General features: G+C 50.8%; 1 long non-coding RNA gene across 1 annotated transcript in view; it reads left to right on the top strand.

Annotated features, from left to right (window-relative positions):
• LOC143837694 (uncharacterized) overlaps positions 1 to 6,899 on the top strand; it is a 57,349-nt gene extending 50,450 nt beyond the window's left edge. Inside the window, exon 3 of the long non-coding RNA XR_013231057.1 lies at positions 5,715 to 6,899. This is a non-coding gene — a long non-coding RNA (uncharacterized LOC143837694). The remainder of the gene's footprint in view (positions 1 to 5,714) is intronic.
• The last annotated feature ends 7,068 nt before the right edge of the window (positions 6,900 to 13,967 follow it).

Here is a 13,967-nt window from a genome sequence, read left to right as displayed (position 1 = left end):
CCCCCCCGGGGTCCCTCGTTTGGCTCTGGCCTCGCTGCCTCTCCCCGCCCCCCCCCCTGCCCCCCGGTTCTTTCGGATTTCGTTTGGCGCCGAAGCTGGAGTGCTGGATAGGGGCGTTCGGAAAGCGGCCATCCTTCCCGGCTTGTCCCCAAACGGTGGCGTTTCTGAGCAGCGGGGACGAGCCCAGGTCGGGCCAGGCCGGAGGTGCGTGCGATCCTCTGCAGCGCCCGGGACCAGGACGCCCCTCCCCCCTCCCGCCGCCGCCCGGGGTCCCAAGGCAATGCGCGACTGGGCTGCCGGCACAGGCGTGAGCGCAGAGGGAAGGCGCTGGGCCCGCAGGGCTGCCCGTGCCGCGGCTGGATTCTCCCTCGGAGTCCCGCGGACAGAATCCCAGAGGCAGCAGGCAGGCGGGGGGGGGGGGGGCTTGGTTGTTTTTTGGGGGGGTTGCGTGGGGGGTGAGGATTCTAAAACATCTCACTGGCTCCTTTCCTCGCCCCTCCACAATCCTGCCTGACCCACTTAACCAGCCGCAACCCCTCCCGCGTGGCTTTCCGTGGGATCCCGTGGGCCCCTCCCGCCAGCAAGCTTCCAGGAGGGGGGGGGTAAAACCCTATGGGAGATCCTTGGCCTCTCTGCTGCCCCCAGCTTCGGCATGGGTCCGGGGGGGGATTCGAAGAGTTTTATAGAGGGATTCGGCCGGAAGGGCGCTTGGATGAGGGGGGGGGGCGGGCGGGTTGAAGATGTTTTAAGCTTCAAATGAAGAACTAGCCCCGCTGTCTCCCGCGAGCCACCCCATGGTCTTTGACATCCTCGGAGGTATAACCGGGGAGCGAAAGCAAGAGAGTCCTCGCTCCCCGCCCCCACCCCCCAATAGCGCAATCGCCCTAGAGATCCCCTCTGAACACATCGCGAGCTCCTCCAGGCCCCTCCCTCCCCCCCCTCCCGGAGCCGATTTCCCCGTTGCAATCTTCTCCCCCCCTCCCCCCCTCCCCGAAAGCTACCCCTCATCCCGGTCCCCTCTCGCCAGTGCTGCCCGGCCAGCGCGTCCCTGGAGTTTTCGTAATCGGAGGCAGCTGAGGCTCTTTCGTTAATCCTGCTTTCAGGATCATTGGGGCTGCTGGGGGTGGGAGGAGAGGGCGGGCGGGCGGGCGGGCGGGAGGAAGAGCGGCAGAGTGTAAATTGCACATCACGAGATATTCGCCACGCAGTCCGGGGATGCTGGTCGCTGGCAGAGCACGGGAAGAGAGGCGGCGAGGCGGAGGGCCGCGGACCAGCGGGGACCACCGGGGACGCTGGCTCGGTGGCGGGCTCGATCGGGCCGTCCTCGCCCCTGGCGCAGCAAAGGAGGCGAGGGGCTTCGCTCTGCGGCTCGCGATCCAGGGAGAGACGCCGCCGGTGCTGTCCAGGTGCTGAATCCGATCCAGGACAGTCAAGCCGCAGCCCGCCCCCCCCCCCTCCTCCGTTTGCCCCTTCGAGGCTCTGGGCAGGGAAAGAGCTGCCCCCCTCCCCGTCGCTTACCAGGGACGCCTGCCGCCTTCCATCCCTTCCCTCCCTCCCTCCCAAAAACTGTCCTAAATATACCCCCCCTTTTGTTTCTTTCTTGTGGATTCATCCATCCCGCTGTGCTTTTAACTCCCCCCCCAAAAAAAAAAATCCTGGCTACTCAATGCAAGACTGAAGAGAGAGAAAGAAGATGGAGACACCCCTTCGCGCGGGGGGCCCCGAAATACTGACGATCAACTTGGAAGGATCCCGAAAAGTCCCCTCCCCCCCCAAGCCCACCCGAGGGTGTCTGAAAGGCCAATGGAAGGAAGGACCGGCGGCCGCTTGGAGGAGTCCGCTAAGGAGCCCCGGGCATGCCCCCCCCCGCCCCTGCCCTTGGCTCTCCGCAGCGCCGGCAGCCCCCGTTGCCGGAGAGCCCGAGGAGAAGAGGGAGCCGCGCTCGTCCGCCCACCCGCCGCCGCGCCTCACGCAGCCCAGAGAACCGCAGAGCCGGCGGGCGGGCAGGCGGGCGACAGAGAAGACAGAGCGAGAGAGAGAGGCGACGCGACGCGACAGAACGGCCCCCTCCGGCGGGGCTGCCTGCGCCTTGGCCGGCTCGGAAGAGTTGCTTCGCCCTGCTTCGGCTTAAGCCCTTCGTGTTCACAGCGGACCTTGATTTAATTTCAATACAATTAAGGCACGCGGTGAATGCCAAGAGAGAAGCCGCCCTCCTGCCCTTGTCTCTGGCGGCCTGGCTGCTGCGGCCGGAACGCGGGTGGCGGCGTGGATGGAAGGAAGGAAGGAAGGATGGATGGATGGATGAAGCCATCAGACGCCCCCCCCCCCCGCCTCCGCCTCCGCCTCCGAAGAAGAACCTTCCTGATCTAAACCCGGTGACCAAAAGGGCTGGTAAGGGCTGGTAAGGAAACGAAAGACTCCCAACGCCTTTGATTTGTTTTTCCTTCCCTTTTTGCCTCCTTCGCGGCGTGTAGAGTGCATGATGTGCTTGGGCGAGAGAGCGTGCGCAATAAATATTGTCTGTGCGAACCCTTTCGAAGAGTGCTTGTTTGGTTCTTGCGCTAAGACGCGGGCGGGGGGGGAGGGGGAGGGGGAGGGGGAAGGGGCTTTTGCGAAGCGAGGGGTGTGGGGGGGCTGAGAGAGCGTTTAGGATGTTCAAGGGGATTAGACGGCTGGAGAGACTCTCGTGCCCCCTCCCCCCCCCCCCAACACACACACCGATAACTGACTCTAGATAATTGGTTTCTAAAAGAAAGAATGGCAGGAAGGAGGCTCCGCTATCCCTGGCTGGCTTTCCTTTCGCCACTGACTGCAGGCAGGTGCGGAGTCGAGGCTGACATGGAAATGCAGTTGAAAGCTGATGTTAATTCCGGGCTGTCTTGTGTATATGCGCTCTCACACACGCGCGCCTGCCCGCAGGCAGGGTATTGTCCTACGCATACAAAAAAATTGGGGGGGGGGAGTCACTGTTCAAATGGCTTTGTGATCTATTGGAAAGTGAGCAGCTTGAAAGGGGCGGGGAGGAGAGGCGGCGCGGGGGGGGGGGGAGGATAGCAAATGCTGCAGTGGGAAGGTGGCGAAGCCCGGGCGTCCGTCTGTTGATTCCTCTTCATCCTGTGTACGTGTGTGTGCGTGTGTGTTTTCGCTGTCACATTTTAAGCAACAGGACCAGAAGCCGGGAAAGGCGGGGGGGGGGGGGGGAGGGAGCGCCAGCATGCCCTCTTCGCCCGTTCCCACTTTGTTTAAAATAACCTTTTTAAGAGAGGAAGGAACCTTTCCCCACTTCAGACTCTGAAGCTGACATGCAAATGGGAGTCTAAATCGGGTCCCGGAAAGAAGCGAGCCGGGCATTTCTCCCCCTCCCCTCCCCAGGCCCTAATCTGTCGCAGGATTTGAAGAGGTGCGCGAGAGAGGCAGAAGACCTCGGTGCAAAGCGCTGTCTCGGGACATAAAATTAAGCTTTTGGTTTCTTTTTGAAAATTAATGTGCAGCCCACCTCGATTCATATTCGGAAAAGCAGCAAATCGTCCCCCCCCCCCCTCCTCCCGCGCCGCCGCCCTCGGAGCCCATAAAACAATCCGATCTCCGCGTTCAGCAGAGGTGGGTTCCTTTTCAGGACCTCGGAGAGCTCCCTGCGCTGGCCGCTCCTTTTGTCTTTTTTCTTTCTTTTGCGAGCCTGAAATGGAAACTGGTCAAGCGGTGATCAACCCCCACCCCACCCCCGCCCCCACCCCGGACGCTCAGCGATCCGGGCTAGCGAGCCGCCGTGCCGTTTTTCGACTTCTACGGGACTCTTGGTCTTGCCAGTTTTGCATATAAAAATGTGCGGGGGAGGGTAGTGTGTAGAAATCGGGGGAAGCTCCTGCAACGTTGCGCTGTCCTGCTTGCGGCTTTTGTTTGAGGCATCTTGGATTGTAGGAAAGGAAAGAGGGAGGGTGGGCGGGTTGGTTTGCTGCTTTTCTCAAAGGAAATAAAGTTTAGGGTCGCTAGATGTGATTCGGACTTTAGGGAAATGCCCCTGCGGTGCGCGTCTCTGGCGCTGGTTTCTGCAGGAAAGGGAAGGGGGGGGGAACAGTAGCTCCCCCGTGGTCCACGCCATCTGCCTCCGTGACCTTTCGCCTTCTCAAGGACAAATGAGTAGGGAAGGCGCGGGGGGGGGGGCGCGGAGGATGCAGGGATCAGCGAGCCATGCTTACTGGCTGACTCAAAACAACAACGAATTTGCACAGCGATTGCAAGAAGCCTGCAGTGGAGTGGTCTACCCCACCCCCATCCCCACCCCCACCTAACATGTGCCACGGGAAAACTGCGCTCGCTCGCGCTCGCTCCCACCCCCGGCCAGCTGCTCCAGGAATTCCGCCCCAGATTATGCAAAGAAGGTCTTTGCCTCTTTTCTTTTTTTTTCTTTTTTTTTAAACTAATCTTCTTCCCTCCACCCGCGTCCAGACTGAAGGGGCCCCGATTCTCAACACTGTTCCACCAGCAGCTTCTTTGGGAGGGGATTGGGAAGGGAACGATAGAGGCGGATTAAATTGCTTTGATCCCATTTAAAACTGAAACACCAATTGGAATATCTAAACGGGCTGTCCGTAGAGAAAAAAACGGTTCACTGCGTCCACTTTACATGGGAGCTTGGGGATTTTTATTTAAATGTACATTTAAAAAAAAAAACCAACAGACTGCAGATTGGGCTTGAACCACACTCACTAATGCGAAACCAGCCCATTCATAGCAGCAGGTATAGGCAAGCTCTGCTCTTCCCGCCCCCATCGACTGCACATACTCATAGCTCAACACATCGCCATCTTTCGCTCTTCCTATAATGGCTCTTTACTTAATCCTTCAGAGCTCAGTCCAATTCCGGGGGGGGGGGGGGGGGAGAGATGTATTTTAACCTTTGAGTGCTTAGAAACAGGGCATAGCTGCAAGAGTTGGAGAGATAAAGGAAAGTGGATTTTGCTGTTCTTGTTGGTTTGAATCATCACTCTACAAGAGAAAGAGAGATAGAAGAAACATGTCTCAAACCTGTGATTTGAACCTTCTTTGAGGATGCTTGTTCTTCCTCATGAAGACCAAGTCCCTTATTTGCCTACATGAGAGTGAGGGAGACCACCAATGGGACTGATTGATGGTGCTCTGATGCAAAAGAGAAAATACAGTGCAACCCTAAACCGCCTAACGCCCTGCTAAATCCTTTGCAAGCCACGGTCTTGGAAGGCTGTCGTGCTGTTTAGGATGGCACTGCCTGCCCCGGAACGTTTGTGGCCGTTTCAATTGTAATAATTGTAATATTTGTTACAATTGTAATAAGATGTTGCTGCCGTCTTGCTCAAAAAGACAGATCCCCTTTGGAAAATGGAAGTCTACATTTGTGCATTCCGGAGGAAGTGTTTGTCTCCCGCAAATCCAGATCACAATCGAATTCCTAGCTGGCCAGTTTAAATTCCCCTCCCCAACTCATCTTTCTGTACAGAAGCATTTTGCAGATGAGGTTTGCCATGGATAGATTACATAATTAAAAAGAAATCTACCCGTTACTGTTCCTTCTCATAACAATCGTATCAAGCCTCTTGATTTTTAGTGATACATCCATGCCCCACATTTAAAAAACAAACAAACAGAAGTGCCACAGAATGAAAAAAAAGTTTATTTGGTGAAATGTTAATCTTAGGGGATTACCCCTCCCCAATGACTTTTTCTTATTTCTTTCACAGATGGGTGCCCAATTTCAAAAGCCACTCGCTTGGAAGAAAAGGGGCTCATGGCCCAAGAACCCCATTTCTTGCATCCCCCTCCCTTTAAAAAGGCACTGTGCATCTCTTCGATAGCCAAGGGACCTTTGCAGGAATATATTTTCTCTTACTGCTGAGGAAATCAGTGTAATAAACCATTCAAGCATGGGCCAGGCCAGGCCAGCTGCATCCCTGGGGATGGACTGCCAGATTGTTATAGCCCACGTAAATGGCATACTCCCCCCTTCCACCCCACCCCAATATAAGGCTTCAGCACCAGCAATCTGTGCATGACTTCACAGCTAGCACCTTGACAGTAACCCCAGAAAAAGGACACAAGGGCTACTGCCTCTGTCACCACTATGCCACAAGGGCACAAATCTATCCTTTGAAGGATTGCCAATGGAAAAAACTGACAATATACAATTTAGAGGTTGCACCTTTTGGCCCAGAGACAGATGTGGCTCTAGAAACAAGAACATGAATTCTTTACATTAAGGTCTATTGTAAGGGTAGGGGGGACTGCTGGAATAACCAAATGACAAAGATATTGTGTGAGACTCAAGGACTTCTGATGCTCTATGGAAAGGAAACAGAGGCCAGGAATCCAAGCGCAAATCATGTGCAGTGTTAGATTGGTGAGCTACAACCATTGCACTCCTCTGTATATGTATTATTGTGAGACCTCAGGTATGTGCCATTTCCCAACCCCACCCCCAAAAAAGGCATGCAGCTACCTGTGTTTGGACTGCAGGAAGTTTATAGATGATTACTCAGCAAGCTGATTATCAGTCTGATCTCCTCCTGATAGACCTTCTGCTCTTGGATGATCTCTCACTCTAAATGCTGGTGCTTAATCGTAGAAAGCTACAGATATCTGATCTAGTTGGAAGAGCATCTCTGGCCGACAGCAAGGGCGGCTGATTCAGGGCAAATGTGAAAACAGCAAATAAAAATTGGATGAGTCAACCACACAACCACTGGGAATAAGACTGAGATATTAATGAAATAGCAACAGCATAATAATAATAATAATAGTGATAATGATAATAATAATGGGGAAATGCTTCTTCCATCTTCAGTAGCCGAGGCAGGAAAGATCTTCTTTATACTATCAATAGTGGTAACTTAGAATCTGAATCCAGGAAACTACCGGTCATTAAGTCTTTTTTGTTTCTTTGTGTGCAGATTCATACCAGAGCTTCCAGTCTCTATTTCTGGCTGTTTCCAAGATGCACCCCGGGTGTAATTCAATCCTAATGCCTCATACAGTTGCAGCAATGAGTAACAAGAAGATTAGCACATTGCTTAACATTGCCCCATTTCAGTCTGTACCTGGGGGAGACGTTGGCCTCGGCCCTCACTCTGCATTTCTCTGGACGCTCATTTAAAAGGAATTTTTGTTTTGGGATGGTGAAACCAGCAGTGTGTGGCAGGCATGACAGACACTGACTAGGCTTGGAAAATGCAACATTTCTTTCAATCATCCATAGGGATGAGATGTTGTCAAATATCACTGGGAACCGTTCAATAGTAAGTTTTTTTTTAAAAAGAGCAGTTTGTCTAATTTTTTTTTTTAGTTTTTAGGTCTTTATACCCCACTATTTCCCTCAATGGAGACCGAAGTGCCGTACAACATTGTTCTCTCCTCCAATTTATCGCAACCCCCCTGTGATGTAAGTTAGAGTAAGAAACAGCAAGGAGCCTAAGGTCACCCAGCAAACCTTTTTAGCAGAGTGAGGATTTGGGCCTGGATCTCACAGATCCTAATGAGACACCAGCCACTGTACCACATCCTCAAGCTGTGCACACTGATGGCCTATTCATTTATTCCATTTTTGTCCTTCCTTTCTTCCATCATGGGAACTGACATGACAGACATTTATTAGATGCATTTACACCTCGCTTTTGCAGCCAGGTTAGCTCCCTATGTGGTTTTTAATTCAAACGTGGGTGTCTGTGAGTGAGTGAGAGAGAGGGGGGGGGGAAGAGAGAGGTGTTGTCAAACTACAACCAACATGGCAACCCCAGCAAGAGAATTTCAGGACAAGTGAGAAGCAGAGGTGGTTTGCTAATTGCCTTCTTCTGCAGTCTCCTTTGATGGACTGGTCTCCCTTCCAAATATTGACCCTGCTTAGCGTCTGAGATCTGACAAGATTGGGCCAGTGATGGACAAACTGTGGGTCTCCAGATCCCCATGAGCCCCTGCAAATTGTAGTCCATGAACATCTGGAGATCCAGAGTCCGGCCACCCCTGGTACTGTGCTGCCTTTCCTCCTTCAAATCTATTAATTTCTTCTTTTTTACAAAAGGGAAAACCAGTTGCTGTGGTGCACATGATCTTTCTTGTTAGTTTTTCACAATCACAGGAGGTTGGGCTGAGAGAACGTGCCTGGTCCATGCTTCCATGGCATGAACCTGCATTTCGCCAGACCTTAGCTCTCAAGACCACTGCACCTTGCTGGCTTGGGAGAAACTTCACTTCAAATACAAAGGATTCCCAGGAAGTCTCTCTTCCAGCCACTGAACAAAGCCAGCCCTGCTCAGAATTTGCAAGACTGTCAAGTAACAGGATGACCAACTATAGTCTCCAGCATGGTGTATCGGTGAAGAGCGGTGGACTCTAACCTGAAGAGCCAGGTTTGATTCCCCGCTCTTCCACATGCAGCCAGCTGAGTGACCTTGGGCCAGTCACAGTTCTCTCAGAGCTTTCTCAGCCCCACCTACCTTACAGGGTGTCTGTTGTGGGGAGAGGAAGGGAAAGGTGATTGTAAGCTGCTTTGAGACTCCTTGGGCCAGTGAAAAGCAGGGTACAGCACCACCCCCCTCCCCAGCTCTTCTTCTCCTCATTGCACTATCCTCCTTGTTTAAATGCAGTGGGGAAAAACAACAGAAATGCACTTGGTGCTCTTTGCATTGGTGCTGAGCCTGTATACAAAGGTTACTTCACTCACAGCCACTCTAGGAATGGCCCTGGCAAAAGCTGCAAGCATTGTGGGCACTCATGCAGGCAGAGGTGAAACAGCAAGAGCAGAGGCATTGAAACAGCTGGTCTCTTTCCCTTCCGCCTCCCCCATGCATCATAACAGCACTCAGGGATGAAAGTGATGGGAGGGAATGCTGTCTTCAATAATTCATAAAGCACTTTGAACAGCAGTGGCACTTCAGAGAGCGGACGGCATTCCTCTTTGCAACAGTCTTATTTGTGTGTGTGTGAGACAGAACGCTTTTCTTGAACCCATTCTACAGAAGATCAGTCAACGCCACCAACCTTTTCCACCCGTTCATCCACAGTTCAGCTTGGATATAAAAGTTCTTCTGTGTACAAAAGTCAAGACTAATCTTGATTCATAACGGCCCTCGCCCTCTGCGTCACTCCTCCCCTGCCCCCTCCCAGAGTGGCTCCCCATGTGGCTCCCAAATCATTCTCCCATCCTCCATTTTATCCTCCCAACAACCCGGGGCAGGTGAACATGATGGACTTAGTCCTCCCAAGAACCTGGGTTCACCCAGCAAACTTCCATAGAAGGGTGGGGATGCAACCTTGCCCCCCCCCTGGATCCCAGCCTGACATTCTGAACTCAACAAGGAAACAAGAAAGGTGAAAGGAATATCAAGGTGCTGCCTGATATTATCAATGCATTATGGAGAAAAACAAAAAGCATTCCATGGATTTATTTACAAGCAAAATTAAAAGCACTCTAAGGCCTCGACGATAGCCTCAGTATAAAATCAGTTCTAAAAACACAACACAAGGCTGTCTCGGGGGGGGGGGGGGGCAAAAGCACGAGACTTTTAACCCAAGCCTTGGAGGGCCCTCTTCAGCAGGTTACAAATACGCCCTCCCTTCCAAACTCACTCTTCTCACAAAGCACCTCAGTTAGTGCTCCCCAGTAGTTTAAAGGTAAAGGTAAAGGTAAAGGTAAAGGTAAAGGTAAAGGTAAAGGTAAAGGTAAAGGTAAAGGTAAAGGTAAAGGTATCCCCTGTGCAAGCACCGGGTCATGTCTGACCCTTGGGGTGACGCCCTCCAGCGTTTTCTTGGCAGACTCAATACGGGGTGGTTTGCCAGTGCCTTCCCTAGTCATTACCATTTACCCCCCAGCAAGCTGGGTACTCATTTTACCGACCTCGGAAGGATGGAAGGCTGAGTCAACCTTGAGCCAGCTGCTGGGATTGAACTCCCAGCCTCATGGGCAGAGCTTTCAGACTGCATTTCTGCTGCCTTACCACTCTGCGCCACAAGAGGCTCTTCCCCAGTAGTTTAGCAGGCCCCAAACCCCACTCACCTGCCCAGCAGCTCTCTCTGGCATTCCTCCTCTCATCCCAGCCGGCTCAATTCTACATTTTTTATTATTATTATTATTATTATTATTATTATTATTATTATTATTATTATTATTATTATTATTATTATTATTATTATTATTATTATGTTATATACACTTGGACATTGCTGCCAGGAGCGGCAAACAACAAATTAATTTAAGTAATAAAATGATAAATTATACATGAAAATCAAATCAATAAGCTATGAAACTACAAATAAGCCACGGTTGGCACCCGTGGTGATTACTGAGAGTTGATAGTAATCCCAACCAAGGAGGAGTCAGAGGGGAAGGGGGGAGGGGGGGCTGGGATTTTGATAGGGATCTTTTCTGGCTGGCCTCATCAATATGTCCGGTGGAAGAGCTTCGTTTTAAGAGCCCCTGTGGAACCGGACAAGGGCAGGCACTAACCTCTCCATCACACTAGCTCTCGAGCAAGCTGCCATCATGTCTCAGCCAAGACTCAGTTAGGTCCGAATGCAAAGGGGCCTTCACAGATGAAGGCCACCCCAAACAGCCTTGGTGGGCCAGGACTTACACCGGTTAGTCATTCAGCAGGGTTTTGGGTTACACCTGCCAGGGATCTTCAGCAGTGAGGTAGAAAAAGGGGTGGGGATTTCAAAAGGTCTGTGTTAAAGGCAACCAGCACCCTGAGAACACATACCTCACACCTCGTCTTCGTGTATGGAGCACACACATGGTCAGGCCCTCCCGACTGTCTTCCCTGTTAGATGTGGAAGACCAGGGAATGACAGGCTTCAGCGCTTATTAGAAACAAAAATTCCGCAGCTCATAACAAAAAAATGTATGCAGGAGGAAAGCTAGATTGATACCTAGGCCAGGGGTGTCAAACATACGACCCATGGGCCAGAACCAGGCCATCTGGGTCTCTTATCTGGCCTGCAAGCAACTGAGTACCTTTATTGCCAAATGACACAGGCTGTGCATGATGTTCCTGTATACCACCCCAATGCCACTGAGCAACGGGCGGTGGAAGTGGGAGGGTGGGCATCCGGGAACTACTAACCACTACCCCAGAATGGTATAGTGGTTAAGAATGGTGACTTCTACTCTGGAGAGTCAGATTTAATTCCCCACTCTTCCACATGCAGCCAGCTGGGTGACTTTGGGCTCTTCATGGCACTGATAGAGCTGTTTGGACCAGGCAGTTTCTCTTAGCCTCATCTACCTCACAGGGTGTCTGCTGTGGGGAGAAGAAGGGAAGGCGATTGTAAGCCGCTTTGAGACTCCTTCGGGCAGTGAAAAGTGGGGTATAAAAATCATTGCTACTTCTTCCACTAGTAGTACTATAAGGAACTACTGCCAGAGTGTTAATGTTTTAAGCATGTTTCTCTTTTGAGTCAAAGATAATATCATTAATTGGGTTTGCCCGTGTCCCTTATACAGTTTATATCTCCTGAACCTGGCATAACATTTTATGGCATGCACAGCCCAGCCTGACAAAGTGACATCTATTTCAAATCCGGCCCTTGTAACAAATGAGTTTGACACCTCTGCTGAGCTAATCTTCCTGCAGCACTAGCTTTGCAGAGCCTGGAAGTGGTGAGATGATAATCGAAATAACAAAACAAAGAGGCAGCAGAGCTGAGGAAAGGAACGAGTTGATCCTGGGATTGCAGTAGCTGTGCTAAGAGGAAAGACTAAAGAGTCTGAACATGTTTAATCTGGGGAAAGGAGGAACATGACAAAGGTGTCTGAAATTACGCAGGGAGGGTACAGAAAGTGGAAAGAGAATTTTCACTCCTTCCCTTGTAATGCTATAATTCTGGGGGCACTCAGGGAAGTTGAAGGGCATTAGATTCAGGACAGACAAAAGAACTTTTCTTCATTCAATATGGCTAAGTTGTAGGATTCATTGCCAGTAAGCCTAGTGACAGCCAGTAGCCATCTATTTCGTCCTCAAAGCCAGATTCATTAGGCCATGAGGCGACCTTGGAGAAGGCCCTGGCCTCTAGGCCCTCTTAGCTGGTCTTCCAGGGCAGCTGCTTGGCCATTGTGTGACGCAGGATGCTGGACAGAGTGGACCACTGGCCTGACCCAACAATGTTCTTCTTCATTATGTATACAAGTTGGTGCATTCTCTGGAGGGCTGTCCCATGCCAACACAGAGTTCTAAGTCTCTCATGTTGAAATGACTGCCAGTGTAGAAGGGGAGCTTGGAGAGCAGCTGCCAGTCAAAATAGACCAGCCTAGAAGGACCAAGATATCAGCCTGGAATATACCAGCCAGTCAAAATATACCAGCTGAGAAGGATCAATGGTCTGATTAAATACATAAGTCTTTTGGGGGACTATCATTTGAAAACAAAATGGCTCCTATCAAGCTTCCCAAATAGTATTCTCCCCTTTTTTGCTGTTCAAAAAAATAAGTTGACAATGAACACATCACAGTTCTGTATTCTTTACCCATTTATCATGATTGCTGATCATTGCAAGACAAGGAAAGGATACCGAATTCCAATAAATCTACCAGAATGAAAACACACAGCAATTAATGCAAAAGAGAAGAAGGTAATAAAGAGCAAAAGGTGATAGTAAAAAAATCTCCCACACTGAATGTGCAACATTCAATGTGCAATATGCAATAATTACAGGGTTTAAACAAAATAGCATGGGGGGGGGGAGAGACAGGGAACACCAGGAAATGAACCATCAACACACACCTCGAGAAATAAAGAAAGGGCAGTCTTCACACATACAATAATCTGTGAGGCTTCAAGGCGCCCCAGAAGTGATTTCAGGTGGCCACATCTCCCTGCCACGCCCACTGGAAGTGACATCACCACAGCTTGAGAAGGACTGAGGGGGGAGGGACAGGAGACAGTTCAAGGTGGGAGTGGGCATGCAGGCTCCCCGCCTCCCCCAGGTGCAGAAACCACAAGAGAGAACTGCCTCATGATCAGGAGGGGGAAAGGGAGCAATGAAAGTAGCCGGTTCCCTCACTTGTGGCCAAGTCAATTAAGGAAGGAAGGGAAAGGTTGTGGACCCTCTCCAGAGCTCCCACAGGCCCCCAGGCATCCATGGATCCCTGTTTGGGAATCCCTGGAGTAGAGAAATAGGTGCAAAAATGAAGTTTCACATTGAGGGTGCTGCCACAGAGAAGGCCATGTCTCTGCCCCCCCACACACACACACACACACAGACACAGACAGAGCAGGGCCTCTTAACTGCCATGCTGTCAAGCAAAAGCCAGGTTATCCTCCAGATAGCTTCTTTCCAGGAATGAAGAACAGCCGGTCAGATCCCTTTGCAATATTTAAAAAGAAATTGAAGTATTTTTCGGTGTGCAATAGTAGGAGGCCATAGATGAGTGTTTGCTTAGATCATATTCTAATAGGCTTCTTCCCCCGCCCACCCCGCCCCCTTTTGGTGCATGGAAAATGCGCATCTGGCTCCATATATCCAGTCACATATAGTTAATGAAGTGGAAACAATGAATATAAATGGAAGACACTGCAGGGAAAGGGAAATATGGTGCATTAGTTGAAGCACTGAACAGTGAAAGGAATTTGTTCTCTCTCAAAAGAGAGAGAGAGAGAGAGAGAGAGAGAGAGAGAACAGTTTATTCTTAGTGTTTTTATTAAACCCTTCCTTTATTTGAATGTGTTCCTATAAAAGAATTTAAGATAGTGACAGAAAGTTTTCATCTGAACAAGAATGGTAAGATAGAATCCCAGAGTCAGAAGGATCCATAGAGATCATCTAGTCCTACCCCCTGCTCACTGCAGGATCAAGGTGAAGCATCCAGGATAAGTATCTGTCCAGCTGCTGCTTGAAGACTGCCAATGAGGGGAGCTCATCACCTCCTTAGGCAACCGATTCCTCTGCTGAACTAAGAGTGTGACATTCTTGTCCCTCCCGATATCTAGCCGGTACCATTCTAGACGTAG

Source organism: Paroedura picta, chromosome 5, assembly GCF_049243985.1.
Source record: "Paroedura picta isolate Pp20150507F chromosome 5, Ppicta_v3.0, whole genome shotgun sequence".
Taxonomy (NCBI): domain Eukaryota; kingdom Metazoa; phylum Chordata; class Lepidosauria; order Squamata; family Gekkonidae; genus Paroedura; species Paroedura picta.
Note: the sequence above shows the minus strand (reverse complement) of the source record. Positions and strands in the feature narration are given on the sequence as shown.